This window comes from Canis lupus, chromosome 14 (assembly GCF_003254725.2).
Source record: "Canis lupus dingo isolate Sandy chromosome 14, ASM325472v2, whole genome shotgun sequence".
Taxonomy (NCBI): Eukaryota; Metazoa; Chordata; class Mammalia; order Carnivora; family Canidae; genus Canis; species Canis lupus.
In genome coordinates this window covers 15,249,562-15,261,899 of record NC_064256.1, presented here as the reverse complement: position 1 = coordinate 15,261,899, position 12,338 = coordinate 15,249,562, and positions in this window count along the sequence as shown.

Genomic DNA, 12,338 nt, shown 5'->3' with positions numbered 1-12,338 from the left:
GTTAGAATGACTTATCAAAGAGATGAAATAACAAGTGTTGGTGAGGGTGTGAAGAAAAGGGAAACTTTACACTGATGGTGGGAATGAAAATTGGCATAGCCTCTTTGGAAGTCAGCATGGAGTCCTCCCCCCCAAAAAAGATAGAACTACCATAGGGTCCAACAGTCTCACTTCTGGATATATGGATATATATATAAAACCAAATCAGTATCTCAAAGAGATCTCTGCACTCTCATGTTCATTGGAGCATTGTTTACAATATGAAACAATGAAAATATGAAAATATGAAAACTTGTGTCAGTGTAGGGATACATAAATAATATGTGATATATACATGTACATACATACACACATGTACAAAGACACAATAGAATATTTTCCAGCCATGAGGAAGAAGGAAATCCTGCCTCTTATGGCAAAATGGATGGACTCTGGAGACAGCATACAAGTGAATGACAGTGCAAGTGAAATAAGCCAGAGAGAAAAAGACCAATACTGCATGGTATCACTTACATACTGAATCTAAAAAAGGCCAAGCTTATTAAAACAAAAACAAAAACAAAAACAAAAACAAAAAAAAACTAGAATTATGGTGGCCAGGGGCTGAGGTCAGTCAAAGGGTACAAACATCCAGCTACACAATGAATAACTTTTGGGGATCTAATGTTCAGCACGGTAATTACAGTTAATAATACTATATCATATACTTGAATATTGCTAAAAAAGTATGATCTCACACATGAAAATATTTTCAACATCTCTCATCATCAGGGAAATACAAATCAAAACTACAAAAAGATAACACCTCACACCAGTCAGAATGGCTAAAATTAACAACACAAGAAACAACAGGTGTTGATGAGGAGGCAGAGAAGGGGGAGCCCTCTTACCACTGTTGATGGGAATGCAAACTGGTACAGCCACTTTGGAAGACAGTAGAGGTTCCTCAAACAGTTAAAAATAAAACTATTCTATGATCCAGCAATTGCAGTACTAGGGACGAATAAATACAAAAATATTAATTTAAAGGGATATATTCACCACAATGTTTTTAGCAGCATTATCAACAATAGCCAAATTATGAAAAGAGCCTTGATGAATGAGTAAAGAAGATGTGGTATATATACATATATCTAATGGAATATCACTCAGTCATAAAAAATGAAATCTTGGCATTTGCATCAACGTGGATAGAACTAGAGACTGTTATGCTAGGTGAAATAAGTCAGTCAAAGACATACCATATGATTTCACTCATAGGTGGAATTTAAGAAAAAAAAAACAAATTATCATTGGGGAAAAAAATGGGAAAGCCAGGAACAGATTCTTAATATAGAGATTAAACTAATGGTTACCAGAGGGAGGCAGGTGAGGGAATGTGTTAAATAGGTGATGGAGATTAAGGAGGGCACTTATTATGAGCAATACCTGGTATTTTATGAACTGTGGAATCACTTTATTATACACATGAAACTAATATACACTGTATGCTAAATAAATGGGATTTATATAAAACTTTTTTATAATTTTAAATGGATGAAATAATTTTAAATGAAAAAAAAAAGGTAGTATGATCTTAAATGTCCTCACTACAAAACAAAATGATAACTTTATGATAGAATAGAGGTGTTAGTTAATGCTATGCTGGCAATTATTTTACAGTATAGAAATGTATTAAATCAACACTTTATACATCTTAAACTTATGAAATGTTATGTATCAATTATATCTCAAGAAAGCAGGGGAAGGGGCTGGGAAAACAAAGGAAAAGCAAAAGAAAGCATAAAGCATAATTTCTTAATAAGATCTACTACTATCAATTGTTAGAAATATTCATCTTTCCAAAGTAATTTCAAATTTATGGAAAAGTTTCTAGAAAAGACTATGAAATTGTATATGGCCTTCAACTACATTAACTATCTGTTAAGCTTTTCCCCTATGTTTTATTTTATCTCTCCATGTATAATTGAATGTTTTTCTCTGAACCATTGGAGAATAAGTTCACATAGGCATTAGGAGAATAAATGTCCACATAGGACATTTCATTACCCTGATAAATTATTATATATTTCACAAGAAAAAAAACGTTATTCTCTTCCATAATCATTATGCCATGATCAAAATCAGGAAATTATCATTGAATGATAATACCATCTAAACTGTTGACCTTATTGATATTAAACCAAACTATCCCAGTAACATCTAAATAAAGCAAAGAAAGAGAAAGAAAGAAAGAAGAAAGAAAGAAAGAAAGAAAGAAAGAAAGAAAGAAAGAAAGAAAGAAAGAAAGAAAGAAAGAAAGAAGAAAGAAAGAAAAGAAAAAGAATAGTTATTTTGGCCCAGGGTCTGTGATTCACTTATTGTCATGCCCCTTTAGATCTGTTTAATATAGAAAAGTTTCTCGGGATCCCTGAGTGGCGCAGCGGTTTGGCGCCTGCCTTTGGCCCAGGGCGCGATCCTGGAGACCCCGGATCTGAATCCCACGTCGGGCTCCCAGTGCATGGAGCCTGCTTCTCCCTCTGCCTCTCTCTCTCTCTCTCTCTGTGACTATCATAAAGAAATAAAAATTAAAAAAAAAAAAGTTTCTCAGTTGGTCTGGTTTTTTTTGGTCTTTCCCATCTTTGATGATTTTGAAGAGGCAGCCAGTTATTTTGATAGAATGTCCAATAATTGGATTTGTTAACCATTCCTAATGATCAGAATCAGGTGATTCATATATGGCAAAATTATCACAGAAGCAGTTGTGTCCTTTTCAGTGCCTCTTGTCAGGAGGCACTTATCTTAATCCTGTTTATGACAACTTTAATCACATAGTTGAGGTGGTATCTTGCAGCTGTTTCTATTTTTGCTTTTGGAACTTATAAGCATTTCTTGGGGAGATATTTTCAGACTGTAACTTGTTCCTCATCAAACTTTTACTGTTAGTTTTAGTATTAATTTAGGATCATTTTCTGAATAAATTACTGTGTTGATTGCCAAAATGTGAATCATTTCTTCTACATTTATGAGTTATTATTCCCCTGGAGGGAGAGACAGTAGGCAGGGAGAGGGAGAGAGAATATATATACACATACTAACTAGAATTCCATATTTGTTCAAATACTTTTTAATGTTTGGTGTTAGGATAAATAGTCAAGACCTGTATTCCAAATGTACTTGTCTTCACAGTTCTGCTTTCAGTAATGATGTAGAATGTTGTAAGATTCCACACCACTATATGTAAGATCTGTAATCTATGCAATCAAATACTTTTAAAGCTCATTAGCAGGATACTAACACAAAATAGTAAATTTAACTAAATTTCAAAGAAAATAAGACCCCTGAGGGTAGAGAAAGAGCATATAAATGGTGTCTCCATTAAACAGAGCATTTAAGGAAGAAGTAACATATATAAAAGTTAAGCAGGGGGAAAAAAGTAAAAGCTTAATAAATTCTTAAATGTCAAATGTGAGCCTGCCTGGCAACTGAAAATCACCAGGAGGGCAGCCTGGGTGGCTCAGCGGTTTAGTGTCGCCTTCGGCCCAGGGCCTGATCCTGGAGACAGGGGATCGAGTCCCACGTCGGGCTCCCTGCATGGAGCCTGCTTCTCCCTCTGCCTGTGTCTCTCTGCCTCTGTCTCTGTGTCTCTCAAAAATAAATAAAATCTTAAAAAAGAAAAAGAAAATCACCAGGAGTTCCAGACACAATGATTTAGCACCTATTTGACAGTTTTTTAGGAAGCCTCACAAGGAAAATTAGGGACAGAAAAGAGAATGAAGTGGCTTGCCTAGTGACACAGACATGCACAAAGTGCTTAGGTGATGTTGGATGATAGGCCAAAACTTCTTTGGTACCTTGAACCTTTGTCTTATGTGAAGTAGGGGGAAGAAAGATTATTGTAGAAGGAGTGACAACAAACCCTCTTCTTCTCTTCTCTCCTCTCACTTGAGGATACATGTAAGCAAATAACTTCCACTGTGTAAAGGTCAGGAACCTTCTTGTACCTATGATTTTCTGATAATGCAATTCAGAGTTCTGCTACCACTGAAGAAAGAGCAAGAAACTCTTATGTCCAAAGTCATCAAAGGGAAAAGTTAAGGAATGCTGAGCAAACATTAGTCCTAGGGCTCAGGTGTGCAAGATATGATGAAGCATGAAGATAGTACAGACAATTTTAGATTCTCACAATGAAACTTTTCATGAGCCAAGTACAAAGCAATGGTAGTCCACCTATGGAAGAGACCTAAGAGGTTGGAGACCCTCTAGAGAGGGTCAGAAAGATGTCAGGATAGGAAGACCCGGAGCTCACCTTGTCGCAAGGACACACAAGTGTAGCAGCCACATTTGTACAACTAACCTTGAAAATGACCCAAAGACTGGCAGAACAAACCTTCTGTAGTTAATCATAGAGTGGAAGCCACATTAAAAGGGTAGGAGAGGCAGATACTAAAACCCCTGGTGAGACTAATCACCAATGGGACACTGCAAGCGTGGAGAAGCCAGAGGATCACTGCACTGCCAAGACCACTCCCCACATTAGATTTTGAAAGCCAGTGGTGCTTAGATTCATGAGCTTTTACAATCAGTGGAGATGGGACAGGCTGGGTGGCTCAGCAGTTTGGCGCCGCCTTTAGCCCAGGGCATGATCCTGGTGACCCGGATCAAGTCCCACGTCGGGCTCCTTGCATGGAGCCTGCTTCTCCCTCTGCCTGTGTCTCTGCCTCTCTCTCTGTGTCTCTCACGAATAAATAAATAAAATCTTAAAAAAAAAAAAAAAAAGAATCAGTGGAGATTAACTCTGGACATTTCAAAATCAGCAGGCTTAGCTCCAGGAAAGATGGAGGGCAACAGGAAACTGAGTCCTGACCCTTAGAGAGGCAGCATCATAACTCAGCTGAGATACAGCATAGAAGAAGCAGTTTGAAAATCACTTGAGTTATATGTGAAGGAGAGTTATTTACTCATATCAGGAAAGTGTTTTAGAGGGGCAGAGAATTCAGAAGACTTCACCAAAAACAAAAATACTGACAGGCAACATTTCTTTTTCCCCTTGTCTCAGCCAGATAGTGGGAGACTTGTGTGGACCAACAGGAACCCCCCTCCATCTGTTACTAGTACTGAGTACTCTTCCCATGTTCCTATGTGGATCTTCCCCATCCAACCTGCCTTGACACACCCTGAAAGCAGTCCAAATTGGGACCAGTACACTCCAAAGTGCCTCTTGCCAGAGGAAAGGGGAAGATAACCACACCCACCAGTGCAACCAGCTGTCCTAACAGCCTAGTTTCTTAGCTGGCCACTTAGGGAGAGTATGCTGACATTCAGTAACCCTGCAGCCCTGGAAAACAGACTGAATGCAGATTTCTGGTCTGATAATCAACTCTGCCCACTGATGAAAGCCTCTGAGGGAGACTTACAGGGAAAATACACAGCCATTTGAGGTAAATGCTTCTATAGCAGATGGACTGAGTGCACACAAGCAGCAGACTGCTGATATTGCCTACCTACAAGCTCATGGCAGCTTCAGACAGGCTCCTTAACAGTGCAGGAACCAAACTCTTCCCAATGCAACCATAGTAGGTTAACTGCTGAAAGTAAATGCAGTTTAGCCACAATTAAGTAGGCAGCCCACACAGGAGATACCATGGAAGTACCTGGTTCTGTGACCAGAAATCACAGCCCTCCAGAGCACCACAGGACTTCTTCCTCATAAGATGACTACTTTTATTTATTTTTATTTTTTTATTTTTCTTTTTTTCTTTTTCTTTTTTCTTTTTTCTTTTTTTTTTAATTTATTTTTATTGGTGTTCAATTTACTAACATACAGAATAACCCCCAGTGCCCGTCACCCATTCACTCCCACCCCCCGCCCTCCTCCCCTTCTACCACCCCTAGTTCGTTTCCCAGAGTTAGCAGTCTTTACGTTCTGTCTCCCTTTCTGATATTTCCCACACATTTCTTCTCCCTTCCCTTATATTCCCTTTCACTATTATTTATATTCCCCAAATGAATGAGAACATATAATGTTTGTCCTTCTCCGATTGACTTACTTCACTCAGCATAATGATAACTACTTTTAGACCAAGAGGTGTAGCTGATTTTTAATACATTGAAACAAATACAGAGAGTTAGTTAAAACAAAAATAGGAATATATCCCAAATTAAAAAAAAGACAAAATCATAGCAAAAGACACAAATGGAACAGAGATCAACAATATGCTTGATAAAGAATTCAAAGTAGTGCTCATAAAGATACTCACTGAACTTGAAAAAGAGTAGATGATCTCATTGAGACCTTCAACAAACTGATAGAAAATGTAATAAAGAAACAGAATTGAAGAACTCAGTGACAAAAAAATACACCAGAGGGAATCAACATCAGATTAGAGAACGCAGAAAAACTTCAGTGATCTGGAAGATAGGGTAATAGCAAGTAACCAAGTTGAACAGAAAAAACTATAAAAAATGAGAATAGGTTAAGGTAACTCAGTGATATCATAAATCATAACATCTGCATTACATAAATCCTTAAAGAAGAAGAGAGGGGGAGAGGGCAGAAGACTTATTTGAAAAATTAATAGCTGAAAACATTTCTAAGTTGGGGAAAGAAATAAACATACAGATCTAGACCTCACAGGGAGCCTTAAATAAGACTAACCAATGGAGGGCCACATCAAGATACATAATAATTAAAATGCCAAAAAGTGATAAATAGAGTGTTAAAAAGCAGCAAAGAGAAAAAAGGGTAAATAGAAAAATCTCTATAAGGCGATGAGCTAATTTTTCAGCAGAAAATTTATGGGCCAGAAGAGAGTGGCATGATATATCCAAAGCATTGAAAAGTTTAAACAACAACAACAACAACAAAACCCAAATCCAAATACTCTACCTAGCAATTTTTCAGCAGAAAATTTATGGGCCAGAAGAGAGTGGCATGATATATCCAAAGCATTGAAAAGTTTAAACAACAACAACAACAACAACAAAACCCAAATCCAAATACTCTACCTAGCAAGACTATCCTTCAGAACATAAGGAGAAATAGAGTTTCCCAGAAAAACCAAAGTTTAAAAAGTTCATCACCACTAAACCACTCTTACAAGATATGTTACAGGGCATTATTTGAGTGAAAAGGCCATAACTACAAATGAGAAAATAATGCAAGAAAAAAACTTTGCTGGCAAATGCAAACATATAGTAAAGGTAGTAGATTAACCATTTATAAAACCAGTATGTAACCAGGTTAGTTACACAAAAGCAGCAAAATTAATTATATCTATAAATATCAGTCAAGAGATCACAAAATAAAAGGATGTAGACTAGGACATTATAGACATAAAATGTGGGATGGGGGAGTAAAACAATGCTTTTAGCATGTAAACTTAAGCAACCATCAAATTAATATAGGCTGCAATACACAAAGAATGTTATCTATGAACCTAATGGTAACAAATCAAAAATCTGTACTAGATACACAAAAAGAAAGAAATCAAATATAACATTAAAGAAAGCCATCAAGCCACAAACCAAGAGTAAGAGAAGAAAGGAACAAGGAAGAACTACAAAATAACCAGAAAACAATTTAAAAAAACAGCAATTGGTACATATCTCTCAATAATTATTTTAAACATAAATGGACTAACGCTTCAATTTAAAAAATAGGATGACTGAAAAAATTAAAAAACATGATCCATCTATAGGAGACTCACTTTATTTTTTTAATTTTTTATGATAGTCACAGAGAGAGAGAGAGAGAGAGAGGCAGAGACATAGGCAGAGGGAGAAGCAGGCTCCATGCACCAGGAGCCTGACGTGGGATTCAATCCCGGGTCTCCAGGATCACGCCCTAGACCAAAGGCAGGCACCAAACCGCTGCACCACCCAGGGCTCCCAGGAGACTCATGCAGGTTGAAAGTAAATAGATGGGAAAATATTTACCATGCAGCTGGAAAAAATACTGGGATAGCAATACTTATATCAGGCAAAATAGACTTTAAACAAAGCCTGTAAAACAAAGAGGCAAAGAAAGGCACTACAGAATGATAAAGGGAGCAGTCCAAAAAGAGAATGGAACAATTGGAAATATCTATGCACCTAACATGGGAACACTTAAATACATAAAGTAGATATTAACAGACATAATGGGAGAAATTGGCAACCATACAATTATAGTAGAAGACTTTAACACCTCACCTACATCAATGTATAGATCATACAGAGAATATCAACAAGCTAACAGTAGTTTTCAATGACTCATTAGACTACATGGATCTAACAGATAGATACAGATCATTCTATTCCAAAACAGCAGAATACAATACATTCTTTAAATTGCACATGAAATAGATCATATTGAGCCACATAGATCCAGGATAGATCATGTTAGGCCACAAAACAAAACTCGATAAATTCAAGAAGATTGTGGTCAGAAAAGAAGCTTCATATGTTTTCAATGTTATAAGACTAGGTATCAACTACAAGAAAAGATCTGGAAAGAACACATACATAAAGGCTAAACAACATGCTACTAAACAACAATTGAGATCAATTGAGAAATCAAAGAGGAGATTAAAAAATACAAGGGCTAATTGAAGATGGAAACACAATGGTCTGAAATCTTTGGAATGCAATAAAATCAGTTGTAAGAGGGAAGTTTATATTAATTCAGGCCTACCTCAAAAAATAAGTAAATCTCAAGTAAGTAACCTAACCTTACACCTTATAGGAGCTATAAAAAAAGAACAAAGAATGCCATATATAGAAAACTCAGAGCTAACATACTCAATGTAAAAAAATTGAGAGCTTTTCTTCTAAGATCAGGAACAAGACAAAGATTTTTTTACTCAACACTTTTACTTAACATAGCACTGAAAGTCCTAACTATACCAATCAGAGAATGAAAAGAACTAAAAGACATTCAGATTGGTAGGGAAGAATAAAACTGTCAGTATTTGCAGATGACATGGTACCATATACAGTAAACCATAACAATTCCACCAAAAAACTATTAGAATTGATAAATGAATTCAGTAAAGGTGCAGGATATAAAGTTAATACAGAAATCTGTTGCATTTCCATACACTAAGAATGTAGTAGCAGAAAGAGAAATTAATAAAGCAAGCCCACTTATAATTGCAACAAAAAGAATAAAATACCTAGGATTAAAAACAGAGAAGAAACTGGTGGCTGCCAGAGGGGTGGCAGTTGGGAGGATGGGTATAGATTAAAGGGATTAAGAGGTACAAACTTCCTGTTATAAATTAAATGTCACAAAGATGAAAAATACAGCATAGGGAATATAATCAGTAAGATTGTAATAATACTGTTTGGTGACAGATGGTAACTACTCTTATTGTGGTAAGCACTGAATAATATCTAGAATTATTGAATCATTATGTTATATACCTGCAATTTATATAATACTGTATGTTAACTGTACTTCGGTAAAAAGGGAATACTAAGACTCTTTTTGGATCAGATATGCTTAGCCCATTGATAGCTGAAGTTTCAGCTGGAATAGAAAGGCAAAACATTCCTGTATCCCAAGACTCAAATAGTAACAAAGTAGAAACAGTCCACTGTTGGAGAAATTAGAAGTGCATTATTCTAAAGGAAACTATAACAAAAAGGAAACCTAAATCCAGACCAACTAATGACTAGATTAATTCAACTCACCTACAAATAGCCTAAAGAAGAAAAAGTAGGCTTATTTTTGTGTCAATATTATTTAAATAAGTCTCTACTTTTCATTACAATTTCTAGATTTTATTCCACAATTTGAAGCATAAAATGCCAGAGAGGGTAAAAAGAATCTATTATCAAGTGATAAACCAATCCACAGAACCATACCCAGAAATAGCTCAGATATTCAAATCATCACTTTATTTATTAGTTATAGAGAGATAGAGATAGTAAGCAGTGGGGAAGAGGCAGAGAATCTTAATCAGGCTACACTCTCTGCACAGAGTCCAATGTGGTACTTGATCTCACAACTCTGAGATAATGACCTGAGCGAAAATCAGGAGTTGTTCACTTAACTGACTAAGCCATCCGGGCACTCCCAAAGCATCACACACTCAAAACAAACAAACAAACAAACAAACAAACAAACTATGATTAATATATTAAAAGGCACAGTAAGAAAAAAAGGACAATATGCATAAACAGATGGAGAATTTCATCATAGAAACTATAAAAAATAAGAGGAACTTAAAAAAATAAAAAGGGTATTAAAAATGAAATATTCCACTGACAGGTTTAGATGTAAAAAAGAACATGTTTCAGTGATCTTAAAAGTAGTTTAATAGAAATTATCCAAATTGAAAGACACAAAGAAAAAAAAAAAGACAGACAGCTAGATAGAGCATTCAAAATCAGTGGGATATTATCAATATTAGAAAGTAAAGAGACTAAGAACAGGCAAAAGAACTATTTTAAGAGATAAAGAGCTCAGCAGTTTTCAAAAATCAATGAAATAGATACATTAAGTCAAAAATAAAAGAAGGTCAATGAAATCCAAAAAGAGTAAACATAAAGGCAATCATACCTAGGCCTATAATAGTCAAACTGCTGATGACAGAAGATAAGATCTTAGATGCATACTGTGAATCAAGAACAAAGAATATAAACAGAAGTCTTGTGAGACATAATGCCAGCCAGAAGACAATGGCATGATGTCCTTAAAAATAGGAAAAGCAAATAATAAACCTGACAATCCAGAATTAAATACCAAGTGAAAATAGCTCTCAAAAGTGAGCAGAAATTAATATAATTTCAGATTAACAACATCTGAGACAATTACTAAGGGACCTGAATCATGTATAAAGAAAGTTCTACAGGTAGTAGCAGTAGGATATCAGATAGAAATCTAAGCACACACACATACACACACACAAATGAGTTAAAGAAATGGAAAAAGATGAGTATATTTGAAATACAATGTTTTTTATAATTAAACGGTATAAAAATGATATAAGAACATATTAACATGCACTATAGGGTTAGTAGCATATACATAAGTAAAATGCATTATAAGAACACCAGGAATGAGTGGGAGATATAAATCAAGGTATATCAGGTTTATTAATGTATAACATCTGAAGCTGCACTGTGATAAGCAAAAGTGAATTTTAGAAAATCTGTAGCAAGTATTAAAAGTAAAACAAAGAGGAGTACTTTATTTCTCCTTCTATTCTGAAAGATATTCTGGCTAGGTAAAGACAGAAAAAGAAAGTATAGGACAGAGATAAATATTTTAATTTAGCAATATCATTTTTTAATTAAACATAAACCTGTTAAACTTTCTCATTCAAAAGCAAGAATTACTAGACTTAGAAAAAAATATGCTACATAATTATATGCTGTCTACAAGAAACTCACTTTAAAGAGAAAAAAAAAAAACAGGTGAAATGTGAAGTGATGAAAAATATATACCATGCAAGAATTAATCATGAGAAAGTTCAAGTTAACTATGTTAACATGATAAAGTTTTGAACAATATAGGCAATGAAAGGCACATTACACAATGACAAAAGCAATCAATGAATTAAAAATAAGTGTCCTGAATATATGTGCACTTAGAGAGGTTCAAACCTATGAAACAAAAAGTGGTAAATGGAAAGTGGAAATAGGGACAGCTGTGTAGCTCAGAGGTTGAGCATCTGTTTTCAGCTCAGGGCGTGATCCCATAGTCCAGGGATCGAGTCCCATATCAGGTCCCCCCACATGGAGCCTTTATCTCCCTCTACTTCTATCTCTGCCTCCCTCTGTGTCTCTCATGAATAAATAAATAAAATCTTTTTTTTTAAAGGGAAGTGGAAATCGACACTTCTACATATATAAGTGGAGAATTTAACACTTTTCTCTCAATAACTGATGTAACAGGCAGAAATCTGCAAGGATACAAAATACTTAAGCAACTTTCAAAGTACCATAACTGATATAGGCAATTATATAAAATATAAACAAAGGCAAGTTCTGCACAAATGCATATATAATAGTTACTATAATAGATCATATTCTTAGGCATAAGATACATCTAAATGCTATGTGATCAGATATGATGCAATGTATGTTCTCTGACTATAACAGAATTAAACTAGGAATTAGTAAGGAATGAGAATGTGGAAAATATCCAGATATGTGCAAATTAAACAACATAGTTTTAAAAAAAGATTTTATTTATTTGAGAGAGAGAGAGAGAGAGAATGCACAAGCATGGGGAGGAGAAGGAGCAGAGGGAGAAATAGACTCCCCACTGAGCAGGGAAACCAAGTGGAAGCTCTATCCCAGGACCCTGGGATTATGACCTGAGCAGAAGGCAGATGCTTAATCAACTCAGCCACCCAGGCATCCCTGAG